The sequence below is a fragment of the Platalea leucorodia genome (assembly GCF_965183815.1).
Source record: "Platalea leucorodia genome assembly, contig: HAP1_HAP1_SCAFFOLD_195, whole genome shotgun sequence".
Taxonomy (NCBI): Eukaryota; Metazoa; Chordata; class Aves; order Pelecaniformes; family Threskiornithidae; genus Platalea; species Platalea leucorodia.
Window position 1 is genome coordinate 152,957 of NW_028121361.1, and position 19,405 is coordinate 172,361.

Genomic DNA, 19,405 nt, shown 5'->3' on the forward strand with positions numbered 1-19,405 from the left:
TAGTGCAGAGGGAGGGGAGCCGGTCTGTTTCTCCATCTAGTTCCCAGCTGCCTTGTGCTTGCATCTAACTGAGATGGAGGGCGATCACACTCCCACTTTACCCTGAAAAACCACCAGACACTGCTGGGAGCTGACGGATCCACTGCAGACCACTAAATGTCTCACCCTTTCTCAAGGTCTCAGCACCCCAGTTTTAGCCTAAGGCACACATGGCTCATTTCAGAAACTCATCAGCATTTTCTCTCTTGTAGCATCTCTGCAATTCTCCATGGTGCCTTCAGATAACTTAAAGTGCTATAGGGCAGGTTTGCATCCTGGAAGGCAGCTCACAGCTTGGAAGGACAGCCCAAGGAGGTAGCCAGCTGTGCTAATGATGGCATCTGGTTAAGGGAGGGTCAGCTCATTCTCGAGCCTCACAGACTGCATTGCCCAGAGCGTCACAGGTTAGAGGAAAGCTGGGACACCTCATTGCCATAAACACACCCAAATGGGAGGACCCCCAAGATCAGTGCCTGACTCTGCAGCTGAAACTCCCATTCCCAGAGAGCCTGACATCAAGACCAAGAGCAGCTGAGGGAGGCAAGGAGAGAGACAGGGGGCACTCAGGAAAGCCTTTCGCTTACCCAGCACTGCACACCACCTCCCGGACAGTGACAGTGCAGGGCAGGCACCCTCAGGGCACAGCACACCCTGCAGCTGCTCTGTGTGTGCAGGTGCTAAAGAACAGGTCACGCAAACCCTGATGAACCTGGAAAGGTGATGCTGGTGTTATCTGTGGGCTTGTGAGGGTGAAGGCACTTGCTGAAGTTCCCAGTAAACCTCAGTGTGATGGTTTAGCTGTCTCAGCCCTTTCTCTAACGCACACAACTGTGTTTCCATTCCCACCAAGCTGAACCAGAGAAAAGTGGAAGCACAAATTGAGGAAAGCACAGACTGAAGCAGGAGAGCCCTGCCCTGAATGGACTCATGAAAAGTCCCCTCGGAAATGACTTGGGCATGAGCTCAATCTGTGAGCTGCAATGTCCCATGTAGCACCCTCTCAACATCATAAGGATCCTACACTGCCCTGCCAGTGGTCCCTCCTTCCACCCACAGCTTCTTCTCATAGAGCTGTGGGGGTCTCCTTGGGTGGGCTGAGTGCTGACCCTGGCAGGTGGCAGAGTCCCTGCCCCAGCACACAGCCCCTTGTGGTGCAGGGACCCTGCTCTGAAGGACAGCCCTGGCCAACCTTGGATGCACACTCTTGCAGCAATCCTTTGGAGAAGGCAGCCATGATGTCCTGTCCTCTGGCAGTGTGGCAGGAGAGAGCATGTCCTTCTCCACAGTAAAGAAACCCTGAGAACCACCCTGCCAATTCCGATCTGCAACATGATGTGCCATGTCTAGGAGACCCCTCCAAGACACTCATGTGCATTGCCCCGCTGCCAGAGACTTACTGCGTCAAGGGCTGTGAATAATTCTCCTCCAGTGAGCTCTCAGCATCCTCCCACTCCCAACTGCCCTTTAGCTCTCTGAGCCTTGCAGATCTCCCCTCGCTGCCTTCAGGCAGTGCCCTCAGCCCTGCTGCCCTTTGCAGAGGAGCTGCTCCTGGGCAGAGCTGTCTCTCTGCAGGGCTGCCCACTTGCCAGCAGCTCCCTCCATCCCAGGAGCCCAGCCCAGCTCAGCAGCAGAGGCCCAGCCCAAGGCAGCACTTTCTCTGCCCCTCTGGGCTCCCTCCAGGTGTCCCTGCGGCTCCAGGGGAACCTGCTGTGAAACAGGCTGAACTCATCTCTGATGTTCCCTCCCTCAGCTGCGGAGAGACACTTATTTCCCGCAGTGTCATTTCTCCTATCAGGAAAAGATTTTGGCATGAGAATCCCCTTTTTTTGTCCCATCATTAGACAGGACACCCAGGAAGGTGACAAGGAAAGATCTAATTTCTTCAAGCCAGGGGGATATCTTCAGTTGAGTGAAATAGGTATTTCATTCTGGGTCTTTAGACCTGGGGCTAGAAAGACATGCAGCTCTCTTTTTTCCATGCCTTGTCTCTGCACTGACAAAAAGCCTTTTCAAAGTGTCTTGGACACTTGGCACCAGGATTCCTTATGACAAATCAGAGCTGGCGTGGTTGCACAGCTGCAGTGCTTCAGCCCAAATGTGCAGCAGTGCCCTCAGCCAGGGGCACAGGCAGGAGGAGCTGGAGCTGTTCCTGAGCAGACAGAGCTGTGACATGGTGGCAGAGCTCAGGACAGCTGCTCTTCAAGGACAGCATCCTCCAGGCTCCGCAAGGGTCCAGATGGAAACTGAGTCTAAACTTGAAAGGCAGTTGAAGGGCACCATAAGGAGTGTTACCTCTTCAGGAACAGTTAAAGGGAAAACAAAGATCCTGTGTGGCCACTGCTGAATTTAGGAAGAACAGGTGTAGATAGATGTGAGATTCTCGGTGTGCTCTTTGCTTCAGTCTTCCCCAGCAAGGTCTCCCAGGCCTCTGTGACTCAGGGCAGGACTCTGGAGGAGATCAACCAGCAGTGGATGGGGATCAAGTCAGGGATCACTTGAGCAAACTCCATCCTTCCCAGCCTATGGGACAGGAGGGGCAGCATCCCAGGGAGCTGAGTGAGCAGGCCACTGTCACAGCCAGGCCACTCTCCAGCATCTTTCAAAGGTCAGGGAGTCTGTGGTAACGCCCTGACAATGGGGAAAACACAAACGTTGCAGGCACCTTTCAAAATGCCCAAAGGATGCACAGAGGAGTGAAAGGCTGTGCCCCAGAATGTGTCCACTCGGATCCCATTTCTGGGCTTCTGGACGAGAAGGGGATTAGATTTGCCCAGGGGAGCTTGTCTCTCACCATCCACTTTGCTTTCTGTGCTGAAAGGATAGGATTGCTGGATGCGGGGAGACCAGTGGTTGTCTTTTGACCTGGAAGTCAGTGAACTTTTCAACATCACCCACTTGCTCCAATATTCTTGTGCCCACGTTAGTATATTATGGTCTGCCTGTTTGAAAAAATTGGTGTGTAAATAACCAGATGGATGGTCGAGTTCAGAGGGACGTGGTCACTGTGTGGTACTCTGCCTGGAGGCACCTAGCTAGTAGGGTCCTGCAGGGGTCTGTGCTGCCACCTGCCCTGTTTAATATGTTTTTAATGACCCAGAGGAGATGAGAGAGTGCTTTTGCATAACATTGAGGAGAGCAGACACTACAGTGGAGGGCAGGGTGGCCATCCCAAAGGACAAAGACAAGGTGGAGTAATGGGCCAACAGGAACCTCAGGATAGCCAATAAGTTGTGCCCTTGAGGTCGACTAAGCCCATGACACAACACAGACCAGGGACTGCCCAGGTGGGCAGCAGCTCTGTGGAAAGGCTTTGATGGTCCTTGGGTTCCATTAGGCAAAAGAGGAGCAATCAGGAAAGAAGGCCAACAGCATCCTGGGCTGTAGGAGCTGGAGCACAGCCAGTCTGCTGAGCAGTTTAGACACCATAGCCAGAATATTTTCCTAGGTTTTGACATCCCACAATGCCAGAGAAACCTCGACATAGTGGAGCCAGTTCAGTGGAGGGCCACCAAGGTCAGCAGGGTAGGAGAACTTGTACTGTGAGAAGAGGCTTAGAGAGCTGGGCTTGTTCAGACAGGAGTAGAGAAGATCTTGTAGGAAACATGCAGCAGCATTGCAGGGTTCCCAGGAAGACGGAGTGTTAAGTCCCAGCCTGATTGTCAGGCTCGGGGAAGGTTTGTAAAGATCCCAAGGGAGAAATTAAGACACAAACGAGGTCATGTGCCACCAATCAGACATTTTATTGGGTAAATATATAAGAGTAAAGCGATAGGAAAGGCAGGAAATATTAGGAGGAAATTAAGCAAGAATCCAGAGAGAGAGAAGCAAAGGATAGTCACCACCATGGATCCAGCGGTGTCCCGTTGGTCCTGTCTTCAGTTTTTCGGTGGTGGATGGCCACACTCAGGTTTCGTTGTGCCGTCTTTTATCTGGTGTTGGAGAGGGAGTTTGCCCTCTCCTTTCCGTTTGGTTACCCAGGGCAACATCACGTACCCAACACATGCACAGCTACTGGTGGGGCAAGCAGCCTGACCAGATACCAGTTGGTGTCCTATTCTTGGTGGTGCCTGATAAGCCAAAGAATGGCCTGCTACTTCAGCAAGTTTGCAGGTTTCCTTGCCAGGTGGTGGTACTTGATAAGCCAAAGAGTGGTCTGCCCTCGGGTCTTGTCAGACAAAAGAGTGGTCTACTGTCCGGTCTTATCAGACAAACACACAAGCAAGCTTTGAGACAATTGTTCTTAACAATTCAGTCTCTTACACGGAGTCAGGCTCATGTTCATGACACAAGGACAAGAGGCAATGGGCTGAAAGAAGAGAAGGTCAGGCTAGATAGAGGGAGAAATTATTCCAGCATAAGGATAGTCAAGCGGTGGAAGCTGTTTCCCAGGGAGTGTGCACTGGCTCTGTCCTGGAATGGGATCAAGATGTGTTTGGATAAAGCCCTGAGTACTCTGTCTGACCCTGCCTTGAGCAGGAGGTTGGTCCAGACACCTCCCGAGGTACCTTCCAGCCAGAATGATGCTGTCCTTCCTTCCCCCTCATGTCTGCAAACTAGGGAGAGCGCTCAGGTTCTCCCTGACCCCAGAAGTCATTCACATCAGGTTCAGGGCTGCTTCACAGGTGTCCCCAAACTGCACTGACCACATACGGATTTTTTTTTACCTTAAGTACATGGTTCAGCCTGACAGATGGGGAACGCCCACTGCTTGGGGTGTCTGTGCTCAGTCATGCCCCATGAGCTGACCTGGCTCTCCTCCCCTCCTTCACTCCTCACACTTGGGTGGGTGTCAGGAAACCTCCCTGAGCCTGGAGGATGCACAGCCCTCCTGGGGTGAGGTCCCACCACTGCAGGGGAAGAGGAAGGCTTGGTGAGACACATGGGCATGCAGGGAGGGAGCAGTGCAGGTGCAGCAGTGAGTGCATTGAAGGCAGGAAGAAGACTTGACATGTCGGGGGCTGTCATGCTGAAGTGAAATAGGTTGAGTCTTGATTTGGAGGCAGCAGAAGGATGTGCAGTTGAGTGCTGGGATGGGGAGCTAAACAGAGGATTCTAGCATGCCTGGGGCTTGGAACTCTTGGGTGAGAATGCAGCACTAGCAAGGCTTTGGAAGAAATTGGATGGGTTGTGGGGAGCTCAGAGGCATTGGCAAATGCTCAGAGACCCAGAGCTTGGTGCTGGAAGCAAGGAAGCAGGCACAGGCACAGGTCAGTGTAGCTGTGGTGGCGATGGCCAAGGGCCTTGGTGGGGCTTTGAAACCCCAACAGAACTGGGACCCTTGTCCACTCAGCTATGGCTTCTGTCTCTTCCACTGAGACCCATGAGAGGACATGAGGTCGTTACAGCTCCAGCGCCTCGTTGCCTCCTCCTCACCCACCCTCCACAGAGCCTGGCAGGTGTCCTACCACTGACCTGCGCCTGCCGTCACACACTCCCACATCACAATGCCCCCAGGCAGAGCCCAGAGCATCATAGGAGGGAAAGGATCCCCCTCTGCAGGGGATGGGTATCAGGGCTTGGCCATCCTGCTTGGTGAAGCACATCAAGGGCTTTCACAGTGTGAAAACATCTCACATTGAAATGTCCTCCTGTCCCAAGTGCTTCCGACTCCCTGCTTCACCATCCCCCAGGGACAGGAACCTTGTCTGCTCATTCCCTGCATGGTCTCTTCAGTGATGGCCTTCACCAGGGCCTGCTAACACCCTCTGAAACCTTCAGCTGTGCTTCCTCTCTGGAGGCTTGCTGAGTCTTTCAGGAGCTGCAGTTCAGGAACTTGGCACCAGAGGGCTCATTGCCACAGAAAACACCCTACGGAGCCTATTGTGGGCATAACTTTCCTTTAGTCGTCAATTCTTATGTGGCTTCCTAGAGAGATTTCAGGAGTGTAGTCAAAGTGAAAAGATGTCAAAGCAAAGAGGCAAAGTGAATCAAATGCTTGATTTTGAATAGCCAGTTCTGCATGAATCCCAACGTGGTTGGGTTATAGGAATGTCTTCAAGCAGAGTCTGCACCATTGAGACCCATGGGGATGGACTGGCACAGCCACCCCCATCAGGGGGAATCCCCATCTGCTAGGCTGAGGCATGCATTCAAGATGCAAACCTCTGCTGTGCCCACTTGTTCCAGGCCTCCAGGCAGAGTGTGACACATTCTGTATGACCTTCTAAGCCTCTATCAGCTCATCTTGATGTTCATTTTGATGTTCATTTTCCCTGCAACTCTCAAGCCTATGGGAGCTTTGGCTTTGGCATCCTCCCTTCGTTCTGGGGCAAGGTCTCTCAAGTCCTCCTTTGCAGCTTCCCCTGCTTCCACCTCTTGGGGGCTGCCTTTTTGCTCAGTTTATAGCAGCAGCCTCCTGAGATGAATGTTTCTCTTCATGGCTATTCAAAGAGATCAGTTTTGTCCTTGCTGGAGGCTGTCCTGTAAGGCCTGTCAGATTTCCTGAGCTCCTTCAGCCTTCAGAGCTGCTTCCCATGGCACCACCTGTATCAGCCTCCAAAGTACGTCAACATCTTCTTCTCGGGGGTCCACCCATCTGTGCTCCACTGCTGGCCTTCCTGAATCCTCTTTGGCACCTGGGACCCCACTATTTCCTGGTCACGACAGCCAAGTCTTTTGTGACAAGACATGGGGCTCCAGCTCCTCCTGGCTGGGCTCCAGCTCCTCCTGCCCATGCACATGTTGGCTGCACCACCTCAGCTGTGGCACCAGGGTGGAGCGCAGACTCCTCTCAGGGAAACCCGAGTGGTCATCCTGACCAGAACACTGTACCTGGAGCAGTCAGTGCTGGGCTGGGCTGGGCTGCGCTGGGCTGCACGTACACAGTAGCCTTCACACCTGGGCTCTGCTGCACAGATCCCTTGGCCGCAGGCGAAGCTCAGCAGCTTGTTGTTACAGAGGAGCCTGCAGGCAGCTCCCACTCGGTACTGGCTATTATGCCCCCTGCATGGCCTTGCTTGTATCGACCAAGGCAGCAAGAAGTTCTCCTGAGAACATTGCTTCTGTTTGACTGTAGAGATGACAAATAGAGCTGTTTCCTTGTAAGAAAATCCTAAAATAGCTAGAATGACCAAAACAAGAGACTCCCTGCTATGGATGGGGTCTGCATAGTGTGCTGCATTTGGGTTGGAGGCCCATTCGGTGCTACACAACCTGGGTACCCACCATCTAAAGGAACATAAGATCCTCTATAAGATTCTTTCCTTACAATGTTAGCTGTCATGCAAAGCGTTTTAAAAAATACCTTACAAAGTCTGAGTGCCTTTCTTACTTGGATCTCCTTCTATGACAAGGTGACCCGCTTAGTGTATGAGGGGAAGGCTGTGGATGTTGTCTACTTGAACTTTAGTAAGGCCTTTGACACTGCCTCCCACAGCATTCTCCTGGAGAAGCTGGCTGCACACAGCTTGGATGGGTGCACTCTACGCTGGGTTAAAAACTGGCTGGACGGCCGAGCCCAGAGAGTGGTGGTGAATGGAGTCAAATCCAGTTGGCGGCCGGTCACGAGTGGTGTTCCCCAGGGCTCAGTACTGGGGCCGGTCCTGTTCACCATCTTCCTTGATGATCTGGATGAGGGGATCCAGTGCACCCTCAGTAAGTTTGCAGATGACACCAAGCTGGGTGGAAGTGTCGATCTGCTGGAGAGTAGGAAGGCCCTGCAGAGGGACCTGGAGAGGCTGGATCATTGGGCCGGGGCCAACTGCATGAGATTCAACAAGGCTCAGTGCCGGGTCCTGCACTTCGGTCACAACAACCCCACGCAACGCTACAGGCTGGGGGAGGAGTGGGAGTTACCTGGGAGAAGAGACTGACACTCACCTCACTACAACCTCCTTTCAGGTAGTTGCAGAGAGCAATAAGGTCTCCTCTCAGCCTCCTCTTCTCCAGGCTAAACAACCCCAGCTCCCTCAGCCACTCCTTATAGGACTTGTGCTCCAGACCCTTCACCAGCTTTGTTGCCTTTCTTTGGACACGCTCCAGTACCTCAATGTCCTTCTTGGAGTCAGGGGCCCAAAACTGAACACAGCATTTGAGGTGCAGCCTCACCAGTGCCAAGTACAGGGGGACGATCACTTCCCTGGTCCTGCTGGCCACACTATTCCTGATACAAGCCAGGATGCCATTGGCCTTCTTGGCCACCTGAGCACACTGCTGGCCCATGTTTAGCCAGCTGTTGACCAACACCCCCAGGTCCTTTTCCGTCAGGCAGCTCTCCAGCCACTCTTCCCCAAGCCTGTAGCGTTGCATGGGGTTGTTGGCTTACCAAGTGCAGGACCCGGCACTGGGCCTTGTTGAACATCATACAGTTGGCCTCAGCCCATTGATCCAGTCTGTCCAGATCCCCCTGTAGGGCCTTCCTACCCTCCAGCAGGTCAACACTTCTTCCTAACTTGGTGTCGTCGGCAAACTTACTGAGGGTGCACTCGATCCCCTCATCCAGATTATTGATAAAGATGTTAAACAGAACTGGCCCCAGTACTGAGCCCTGGGGAACACCGCTTGTGACTGGCTTCCAACTAGATTTAAATCCATTCACCCCAACTCTTTGGGCCCAGCCATCCAGTCAGTTTTTTACCCAGTGAAGAGTATGCCCATCCAAGCCATGAGCCGCTAGTTTCTCCAGGAGAATGCTGTGGGAAACAGTGTCAAAGGCTTTACTAAAGTCTAAGTAGACAACAGCCACAGACTTTCCCTAATCCACTAAGTGGGTCACCTATTCCTGAGTTCCAGCCAAAGCTCCCTATTCAGCCAGACCCATCTTATCCCCTGCTGTCTTTTGGCACTTGGGGATGGCTTGCTCCTGCTCCTTTAAGGTCTCCTTCTTGAAGAATGTCCAGCCTTCCTGGACTCCTTTGCCCTTCAGGACTGCCTCCCAAGGGACTCTGTCAACCAGGATCCTAAACAGGCCAGAGGCTGCCCTCCAGAAATCCAAGGTAGCAGTTCTGCTGACCCTACTCCTTCTCCAAGAATCAAAAACTATCATTTCTTGATCGCTATGCCCTAGACTGCCTCCAACTGTCACATCACCCACCAGGCCTTCTCTGTTTGCAAACAGATCCAGCAGGGCACCTTCCTTCGTTGGCTCCCTCACCAGCTGTGTCAGGAAGTTATCTTCCACACACTCCAGGAAACTCCTAGGCTGTTTCCTCTCTCTGTATTTATTTCCAGCAGGCATCTGGTAAGATGAAGTCCCTCATGAGAACAAGGGCTAGCGATTGTGGAGACTTCTCCCAGCTGCTTATAGAATACTTTGTCCACCTTTTCATCCTGCTTGGGTGGTCTCTAACAGACTCCCACCATGATATCTGCCTTGTTGACCTTCCCCCTGATTCTTACCCATAAACACTCAACCCTATGGTCACCATCATTAAGCTCTAGACAACCAAAACAGTCCCTAACGTACAAGACTACCCCCATCACCTCTCCTTCCTTGCCTGTGCCTTCTGAAGAGTTTAGAGCTGTCCATTGCAGCACTCCAGTTGTGCGAGTCATTCTACCATGTTTCCGTGATGGTGACTATATCATAGTTTTCCTGCTGCACAATGGCTTCCAGCTCCTCCTGTTTGGTGCCCATGCTGCATGCATTGGCGTAGATGTGCTTAAGTTGAGCCATTGCTCCTGTCTCCTTTTGGGGGAGAGAAGCCCTAGTTCCTACGTGAACATTCTGATGCACTTCTGTGGTTTCTAACACATCCATAGCCCTTGCGTGTTTTCTGCTGCATGGCTCTCCATCCCCTACCTCCACTGAGATGACAGACCAAAGGACCTCGCTAGCACACCGTCCCTCAAATATTGGTGTATCGCCCCCAGGCTTATCTCTAGCAAGCCTGGTTTTACCCCTTTCCCCCTTCCAATCTAGTCTAAAGCTCTGAGCCCTGCTAACTCCTGTGCTAGGATCCTTTTCCCCCTTTGAGACAGGTGTACCCTGTCTGTCATCAGCAGGCCTGGAGTTGTGTAAACCAACCCATGATCAAAAAAACTGAAATCTTGCCAGAGACACCAGGCTCGGAGCCAGGTATTGATCTGCTGGCTCTTCCTGTGTCTTCCCTCATCATTCCCTGCAACTGGAAGGGCAGAGGAGAACACTGCTTGTGCTCCTGATCCCTTAACCAGTCGGCCCAAGGCCCTGAAGTCTCTCTTGGTTGCCCTTGGACTTCTAGTTGTAACTTCCTCACTGCCTACCTGAAAAACCAATAATGGGTAGTAGTCTGAGGGCTGTATCAGGGTAGGAAGCTTTCTCTTCACATCTTTAACCCGGGCCCCCGGGAGGCGGCAGACTTCCCTAAGAAGTGGCTCCAGTCTGCATATCGGGCCTTCTGTTCCCCTCAGGAGAGAGTCTCCTATGACAATGACCCATCTTTTCTTCTTTGTGGAAGCTGTTTTGATGCAGAGTGTAGGCTGACCTACCCTTGGTGACACCTCCAAGCTGGATGTACCATCGTCCCTGGCGTTGTTTGGTTCCACTTGCAGAGCTTCACACCTGTTTGGTAATGGCACCTGGGAAGGTGGGGCAGTCACAGAGGAGTCTCGCCTATGCTGCGCCGGGCAGGAACTTGTCGCCATTGCCCCCTATCCCTTAAGTCACTGTGTTCAGCCAGATGGAGAGAGGATAAGGCATCTTCTGTCTCATGGGTCCTGTCTGCCTGTTGGGCCTGTCTGAGGGAAGGTAGGGTGCGATTCCAGTAATCCATCCTTTCTTGCACTCCCTCATACTCCTCAGCCTACTCACCTCCTCCCGGAGCTCCATCACTAAGCAGAGGAGCTCCTCTACCTGGGCACACCTCCCACAGGGGTGCTCACTGCTGCCATCGGGTACTGGTGTAAGAGCAGGGCAAACCCTGCAGCCTGACACCTGGGTGGCAGTGTGTTCCCACCAGAGCTCTGTCTGGGCAGCTGCATCCATCGTGGTGGGTGCAGAGCTTAGCGAGGCCATGTTTTTTCGCCGGATGGAGAACATTGCTCCCTGGTTGATCTTCAGGGCCCTTCCTGCACACCCTTCCGCGTGAACTGCTGCGCCATGCCCTTTCTGACGTGCCATGCCCTTTCTGATGTGCCATACCCTTTCTGATGCACGACGCCCTTTCTGACATGCCATGCCCTGTTTGGTCGCCCTGTTGGTGGTGCTCTGGGTTGCTCGCGCTCCCTAAGGGCTTCCTTTATACGTGGCAGGGGCTTGGCTGCTCTTACCCCTGGCCCTGCCCAGGTCTCATCAGCCCAAAGCTGCTCACCGTGGCAACTGAGGCCAAGCAGAGTTCCTCAGGAGATGGTCTGGATGAATATGAATAGGAGAAGGCTGATCTCACTTGTTCTGCAAGCAGAAAAATAAAGAAAACTGGAAAAAGAAGAAAAAATGATTTATCCTTCCTTAATATTTAAATCTTCTCTGCTTTTATTCTTGTCATTCCGTCTTCCTTGACAAGATAGCTGTAACCTGAGAGTATTTAGATTCTGGCATGAAGATTTTAGAACAGTGCTTTTTTGCTCGTTGGTGAAGCTTTGTTATCATTTCATGGTAATACCTCTCAGACGATGTTGCCCTTAATTCACTTCTGCTGCCTGTCTTTCATCCTTATTTCAAGTGTGTGTGTGTGTGTGTGTGTGAGGAGTTTACGGTTTTACCAAAAACTGTCAAGGGGCAGATCCCAAACTGGGAAAAAGCACAACACAAGGCAAATCTTTATGTAATGGACACTGACACAACACCATTATCTTCATTTTGCAGCTCTGAAGACCTAACCCTTCCACAGAGGGCCTGGAAGGTCTGAAGTGCCTCCATCTGCCCTGTACTTCAGAATTGAAGGTGAAATTACTCCAGTCAGAGGTGCTGTTTGGATTCCCCTCACAGCCTAAACCACCACATGGGTCAGGAGATATTCCAGGACTTCTCAAGGGCCATCATATTCCTCTGGACCAAAAAGTGGAATTTCAGGGGTCAGGGCATACCAATACTTGTGTTCAGGGATCTGGTCACATGACCCATCTCCATTTCTGTAAAGGTGCTTGAGTTTGCTCAAGGAACCCTTGAGTCAATCCCCATCCACTGTTGGTTGTCGTCCTCCACAGCAGGAGAACACAGGGGGCATCCCCTCAACGCAGAGGGCCTCTGCCAGACTCATCCTCTTTGCCTGTCTCTCCAGCAGAGCCTGTTTTCCTCCATTACAGAACCCCATGTAAGCAAGCTGTCCCACCACATCTCATTTCATCCCAAACCGTCACAGTTGTGTGCCAAGCCCCGGAGATCCAGCTCCTCCTGCCTGCGATCCACCTCCTCCTGGCTGTGCACGGTTTGGCCGCAGCAGCTCAGCTGTGGCACCAGGGTGGAGCGCAGACTTCTCACAGGGAAACCTGAGCAGTGATCCTGACCAGAAGACCACGGTACAGCCAGCTGGGCTGCACTGCACATACAGCCTGGCCTTCACGCCTGTGCTGTGCTGCACAGATCCCTTGGCTGCAGGACAACCTCAGCAGCTCGTTGTCCCAAGGGGCCTGCAGGCAGGTCCCACTCAGGACCAGCCCTTACGCCTCCTCCGTGGCCTTGCCTGTACCTAACAGTGCAGCAAGGAGTTCTCATGAGAACACCCTTGCTCTTTGACTGTAGAGATGAGGAAAAGAGGTGGTTTCTTGTAAACAAAGCTAAGAGCAGCTTGAATGACCAAACCAGGAGACTGTCTTCTGTGGGCAGGGTCTGCATGGCATGCTGCGTGGGGGTCAGAGGCCTGTTCAGTGCTACACCACCTGGGGGTCCCACCATCTAAAGGCACCTAAGATTATCTGCTTGATTCTCTCCTTACAGGGTTAGCACTAATGAACAGCATTTTAAAAGATCCCTCACAGCGTCCGAGTGCCTTTCTTACTGGAATTAGAATGGACCAGTGCCTCCTGGTGAAAAACACTCTCTCAGCACCCTTGGGTGCAGCCCCTCTGGTCCCATAGACTGGTAAGGGTGTAGTTTGCTCAAGTAACCCCTGCCTTGATCCTCATCCACTGCTGGGTGTTCTCCTCCAGAGTTCTGCCTCAGAGCACAAAGGTCTGGGAGACCTTGCTGGTGGCAGCTGAGGCAAAGAGTGCGTAGAGTATCTCAGCCTACCTACACCTACTCTTACTACATTTAGCAGTGGTCCCACAGTATTTCTGATTCCTCTGTAGCTTCTGTTCCTGAAGTAGAAAGAGCTCATCTTGGTGCCCTTGCATGACCATTTTAGTTTCAGTTGAGTTTTGGTAGGACTCATTGCTGTGCTTGGGGGACACTTTCTTTGAAGACAAGGTGTATCCAGGCACACGGTGAAAATGGTTCATCTGTTCCTTGGCTGTATCATCATGGGTGTGAGTAAAGACCCCAGTGTGATGTGCTTTGTGTTCAGGCAATGCCTGCAGCTCTTGGGAAGAGAAGGGACCTTGCCTCTCTGATGGCATCTGATGCCTGATGCCTCTGACTGATGGTATCAGTCAGCGGCACACAGGCACCAAATCGCACTGCTTGCAATGCCTTCTGGGGTGTCTGTCACACACCCACCCTGAATGGGAATTGCTTTCCTGTTGGTCATAAAATTATGATAGATTCACAGAATGGTTTGGGTTGGAAGGGACCTTAAAGATCACCTGGTTCCAACCCGCCTGCCATGGGCAGGGACACCTTCCACTAGACCAGGTTGCTCAAAGCCCCATCCAAGCTGGCCTTGAACACTTCCAGGGAGGGGGCATCCACAACTTCTCTGGGCAACCTCTTCCAGTGCCTCAGCACCCTCATAGAGAAGAATTTCTTCCTTGTATCTAATCTAAACCTACCCTGTTTCACTTTAAAACCATTACCCCTTGTCCTAGCACTATATGCCCTTATAAAAAGTCCCTCTCCAGCTTTCTTACAGGCCCCTTTCAGGTACTGGAAGGCTGCTAGAAGCTGCCCCCAGAGTCTTCTCTTCTCTGGGATGAACAACCCCAACTCTCTCAGCCTGTCTTCATAGGAGAGCTGCTCCAGCCCTCTGATCACCTTCATGGCCCTCCTCTGGACTCACTCCAACAGGTCCATGTCCAACTGCTATTGGGGAACCCAGACCAGAATGCAGTACTTGAGGTGGAGTGGAGTAGACAGGAAGAATCACCTCCCTTGACCTGCTGGTCATGCTTCTTTTGAAGCAGCCCAGGATACGGTTGGCTTTCTGGGCTGCGAGAGCACATTGCTGGGTCATGTTGAGTTTCTGATTAACCAACACCCCCAAGTCCTTCTCCTCAGGGCTGCTCTCAATCCATTCTCTGCACAGCCTGTATTTGTGCTTGGAATTGCCCTGACCTATGTGCAGGACCTTGCACTTGGCCTTGTTGAACTTCATGACGTTCGCATGGGCCCAACTCTCCAGCCTGTCAAGGTCCCTCTGGATGGCATCCCTTCCCACCAGCGTGTCGACTGCACCCCACAGCTTGGTGTCATTGGCAAACTTGCTGAGGGTGCACTCAATCCCACTCTCTATGTGGCCGACAAAGATGTTAAACAGCGCCAGTCCCAGTACTGACCCATGGGGAATGCTACTCGTCACTAGTCCTGTGCTGTCTCTGCAAGCCTTGGCATCTCATGGAGCTCTGTGGGCCTGGGTTTAAACACCTAGATCTCTGTAAGGCAATGTGGGGATGAACATGAGGAAACTGCCAGTAGAGTGAGTGGAGACCTAGTGAATACAGCTGATGGAGAAGAGAAAGAGGGAGCCTGAGCTCTCCCTGTGGCACACGGCTACAGTGGTTCAGATGAATAACTCTCAAGGCTGCCCAGAACATAATGAGTGGGGGAAGGTTCACTTGCCCTCATTTGGGCATCAGCTGTCATTTCAGTTGGCCAAAGAAAATTCCCAGCAGCCTCTAAGAGGTTTCCCCCAGATGTTGGCCTGTCTCTACGAACGGCTCCATTAGAGCTTGCAGTTGCCTGCACAGATCTTTGACCACTCCTGACACCTTCAATATCACCAGGGGTTGTGTCTGTACAGCCCAATCCTGCCCTCCATCTCCATTAACAGGCATAGGAAGTGAGGCAAGGAGCTCCCATGCAGGTGCCTATTTTGTGCCCACCTGCACACCTGATGCAAGAGGACTCTCACCTCCTGTTGGTTTGTGTTGTGCATGGGAGGGAGCTAAGTCACCTCCTAGCTCCATGACTGCAAACCCACAAATGAGATTGTCTATTGACTCATCTGCATCCCTTCCCTCTCAAGGGGTAAAGGAGATTCCTCCTTGTCACTGTCTGCTTGTCCTGTCTCATGATGGGACATGGTGAGCTGATTCTCATGCCCAAATCTTTTCCTGATAGAAGAAATGACTGTGCTGGTAAAAATTGTGTCTCCCCAGCTGAGGGAGGGAACATCAGAGATGCCTTCAGCCTGTTTCACAGCAGGTTCCCCTGGAGCCCCAGGGACACCTGGAGGGAGCCCAGAGGGGCAGAGAAAGTGCTGCCTTGGGCTGGGCCTCTGCTGCTGAGCTGGGCTGGGCTCCTGGGATGGAGGGAGCTGATGGCAAGTGGGCAGCCCTGCAGAGAGACAGCTCTGCCCAGGAGCAGCTCCTCTGCAAAGGGCAGCAGGGCTGAGGGCACTGCCTGCAGGCAGCGAGGGGAGAGGAGCGAGGCAGAGAGACTGTAAAGGCAGTGTGGAGTGGGAGGACGCTGAGAGCTCATTGTGGGCAAAATCTTCACAGCCCTTGACACGGTAAGTCCCTAGAACCAGGGCAGTGAAGCTGCACTATCAGAGGAACAGAGCATGCTGGCTGCCTTCCTCTGGGGATGACTGCAAGGATGTTAAGCCGGGTGCACAGCCAGGGATGCCCAGGGCTGTCCTTCAGAGCAGGGTCCCTGTGCCCCAGCGGTCTGTGTGCCAGGGTCAGTGCTCAGCCTGCCCGGGGAGCTCCCAGCGGTGCTGTGGGGAGAATCTGTGGGTGGAAGAAGGGACCCCTGGTAGGGCAGGGTCCTTCTGCTGTTGAGAGAGTGCTGCGTGGGTCAGGGCTGCTCACAGCTCCATTTCAGCCCCAGAATGTTTACTAGGGGATGTTTCAAGGAGAAGGTCCTGGCAGGGAGTGCCATAAAGATAATGCAGATTTCCTGAATTTGTGTTTTCAGTTTTGTACTTGGAGTGGGGGGGTAGTGGAAAAGGGATGAATGGAAAAGGAGCTGTCAACTTTGAAGAAGCCACGGAGACTGCCGAGCAAGTGATCAGTAAGTCTGATAGGAGCCTCCTGAAGTACCCTCAGCCACTGCTCTGCCTATGGACAGCACCAGCATCACCTCTGCTGGACCCATCAGGGTTCTTCTGACCTGCCCTTTTCCACCTGCAAACAGGAACATGCACCCAGCCAGTGCCCTGCAAACAGGCAGGTTTCTGGAGGGCCAAGGTGAGTGCACAGAGGTTGGGATGGGGTCTGTGATTGCTGACAGGGAAAAGATATGGCACAGGGAAACACTTCCCAGCAGGAAAATCTCCAGGCAGCAGGGATATGCTCTGGGAATGAGAGGAAACTAAAACCAGAAATGTTGTGGGAGGGAGAATGCAGAAAACTCTGTGTGATCCCCTCCAATGCAGACCCCTTCCTCTGAGCAAGCCCCCTTGCCTCCTCTCCCACCCACCAAAGCCTCTGCCCTCAGGGCTGGGGGCTCCAAGGCATGAACCACCTCCTCTGCAGCCAGAGCTCCAGCAGAGCCGTGGTGCAGCTCTCCAGCCACGGGCCCAGTTCCCTCTGCAGAGCACAGGGGCTGAGAGCAGCTGCCCGGCAATGTTGGGGTCTGGGAGGTGGCGTGCACAGCTGGGGAAGGGGAACGCTGTCTGAGTGCCCGACTGCCTCTGCCCTGGCCTCTCTCAGCCACGCCCTCACTGTATTTTGCCTTGTTCCTCCACTGGTCTGTGCTATTGCTGCTGTTATCTTGTTCTTGCTGCCAGGCTCTCTGGGGAGGTGGAGTTTCAGCTGCAGAGTCACACACTGATCTTGTGGGTCTTTTCATGAAGTTCTGTCCATGGGAACACATGTCCCAGCTTTCATCCAACCTGTGTGGCTGTGTGCAATGCAGTGTGTGGGACTGGAGAATAAGCTGGTTTTCCTTAATGAGATGGTGTCATTAGGAGACTTGGCTATCTCCCTGAGGTTTCCTTCCCAACTTCCCTCCAGGATGCAAACCTGTCCTATAGCACCTTTGTGTTATCTGAAATCCCCATGGAGAAGTGCAGAGATGTTATGACAGAGAACGTTCTTTTGGGTTGGTGGAATGAGACGTGCGTATCCTTGGCTAGAAGTGGGGTGCTGACACCTTGAGAAAGGCTGAGGCGTTTAATGGTCTGCCCTGGTTCCTTCTGCTCACAGCAGTGTCTGGGTTTTTTTTCAGGGTAACACAAGAGTGTGATCACCCCCCATCTCATGGAGAACAAGCCCATGGCAGCTTGGAAGGAACAAGTCAGAGGGACAGACCAGCTCCCCTCAGTCTCCACTAAGCCCCAGGCAATCCTTTTGCGTCGCAGGACTCTCTGCTGCTCTCCCTGAGTGCAGCAGAAATGCTGAGGCTTTCTGGCATCCAAGAACACTCCCCAGGTGAGATGGGGGGAGCTTTAAAAACCCCTAACACTTTCAATCTGCCATCCGCTATCCCCGTTCCTTAGCACTGGGAGTGCAGATGCTGACAGCCTCTTCTGCACTAGGAGCAGTTTGATCTGACAAAGTCGAGCACCAGGACTGGCCCCTGCCCTGACCGTTCCCATGAACCCACTGCTACAGAGCAGGGCTGACTCCTCAGCAGCCAGCGGGCAGAGGCCCTGCTCCCCACACTATGCTCAGCCAGGGCTGCAGCCACTGAGCTGAAGGAAGGTCTCCTGGAAAAGGAGTAGGCGGGGTGGCGGGTGTAGTGTAGCAGGGTGAAGGTGTAGGAGAAAGGCTTAGATTTTGCTCAGAGAAATGTCCTCATCATTAACCCTTCTTGTATGAACAGGACCCTGTGCACAGAGGCAGCAGATGTCCAACAGCAGCTCCATCACCCAGTTCCTCCTCCTGGCATTTGCAGGCACACGGGAGCTGCAGCTCTTGCACTTCTGGCTCTTCCTGGGCATCTACCTGGCTGCCCTCCTGGGCAACGGCCTCATCATCACTGCCATCGCCTGCGACCACCACCTCCACACCCCCATGTACTTTTTCCTCTTCAACCTCTCTGTTATTGACCTAGGCTCCATCTCCACCACTGTCCCCAAATTCATGGCCAATTCCCTCTGGGACACCAGGGACATCTCCTACACAGGATGTGCTGTCCAGATCTTTCTCTTTGCCTTCTTGGTAGGAGCAGAGTATTGTCTTCTCACCGTCATGGCCTATGACCGCTACATTGCCATCTGCAAACCCCTGCACTACGGGACCCTCCTGGGCAGCAGAGCTTGTGTCCACATGGCAGCAGCTGCCGGGGGCACTGGGTTTCTCCATGCTCTCCTGCACACTGCCAATACATTTTCACTCCCCCTCTGCGAAGGCAATGCTGTGGACCAATTCTTCTGTGAAATCCCTCAGATCCTCAAGCTCTCCTGCTCACACTCCTAACTCAGGGAGATTGGGCTTCTTGTGGTTAGTTTCTGTGTAGACTTTGGGTGTTTTGTTTTCATTGTGCTTTCCTACATGCAGATCTTCAGGGCTGTGCTGAGGATCCCCTCTGAGCAGGGACGCCACAAAGCCTTTTCCACGTGCCTCCCTCACCTGGCCGTGGTCTCCCTGTTTATCAGCACTGTAGTGTTTGCCTACCTGAAGCCCTCCTCCATCTCCTCCCCATCCTTGGATCTGGTGGTGGCTGTTTTGTACTCAGTGGTGCCTCCAGCAGTGAACCCCCTCATCTACAGCATGAGGAACCAGGAGGTCAAAGACGCACTGAAGAAGCTCATTCAATCCGTAGTCTTTCAGCAGCAATAAGCTGCCCGTGTCTCTTTCCATGTGATTTCCAGTATATCTGGGGAACCTTCTGTGCTTTGGGCATTTTATCTGTGATCACTGTGTTTTTCCAGGAATGTCTGCATGCACTCCACTTCTGCAGAGGCATGAACCCAGTCTGTCTGACCCAAAAAGTCTTTGGACATGTGTCTGGCCCGATGGTCCAGCTGGCCTCCCATGTCACATCTCTGTAATAAAAGGGGATTTCCTCAGTGCTGGTGTCTGGAGGTTTGGCTCTTTTTCCAAAGCTGAGGTCAGGAACAGGCTAAAGGGATTGCGTCCGTTTGTCTATGCCGCTGTGCTGGTGTTCTCCATGGGCTGAGGGCAGCAGAGCTCAGGCAATGTGTTAGGGAATGGGACTGCAGGGAGCTTTCACTGGTGGCCTCCCTATTTGGCCTCTTCCAGCACTCTCCACTCACCCCAGGTTTATGGGTGACTTTTGCTGCAT

General features: G+C 52.9%; 1 pseudogene across 1 annotated transcript; it reads left to right on the top strand.

The window, feature by feature from the left end:
- Window positions 1–18,003: 18,003 nt before the first annotated feature.
- Window positions 18,004–18,939, top strand: LOC309603778 (olfactory receptor 14A16-like; annotated as a pseudogene). The gene has a single exon. The product of its transcript is annotated as an olfactory receptor 14A16-like (transcript).
- The last annotated feature ends 466 nt before the right edge of the window (window positions 18,940–19,405 follow it).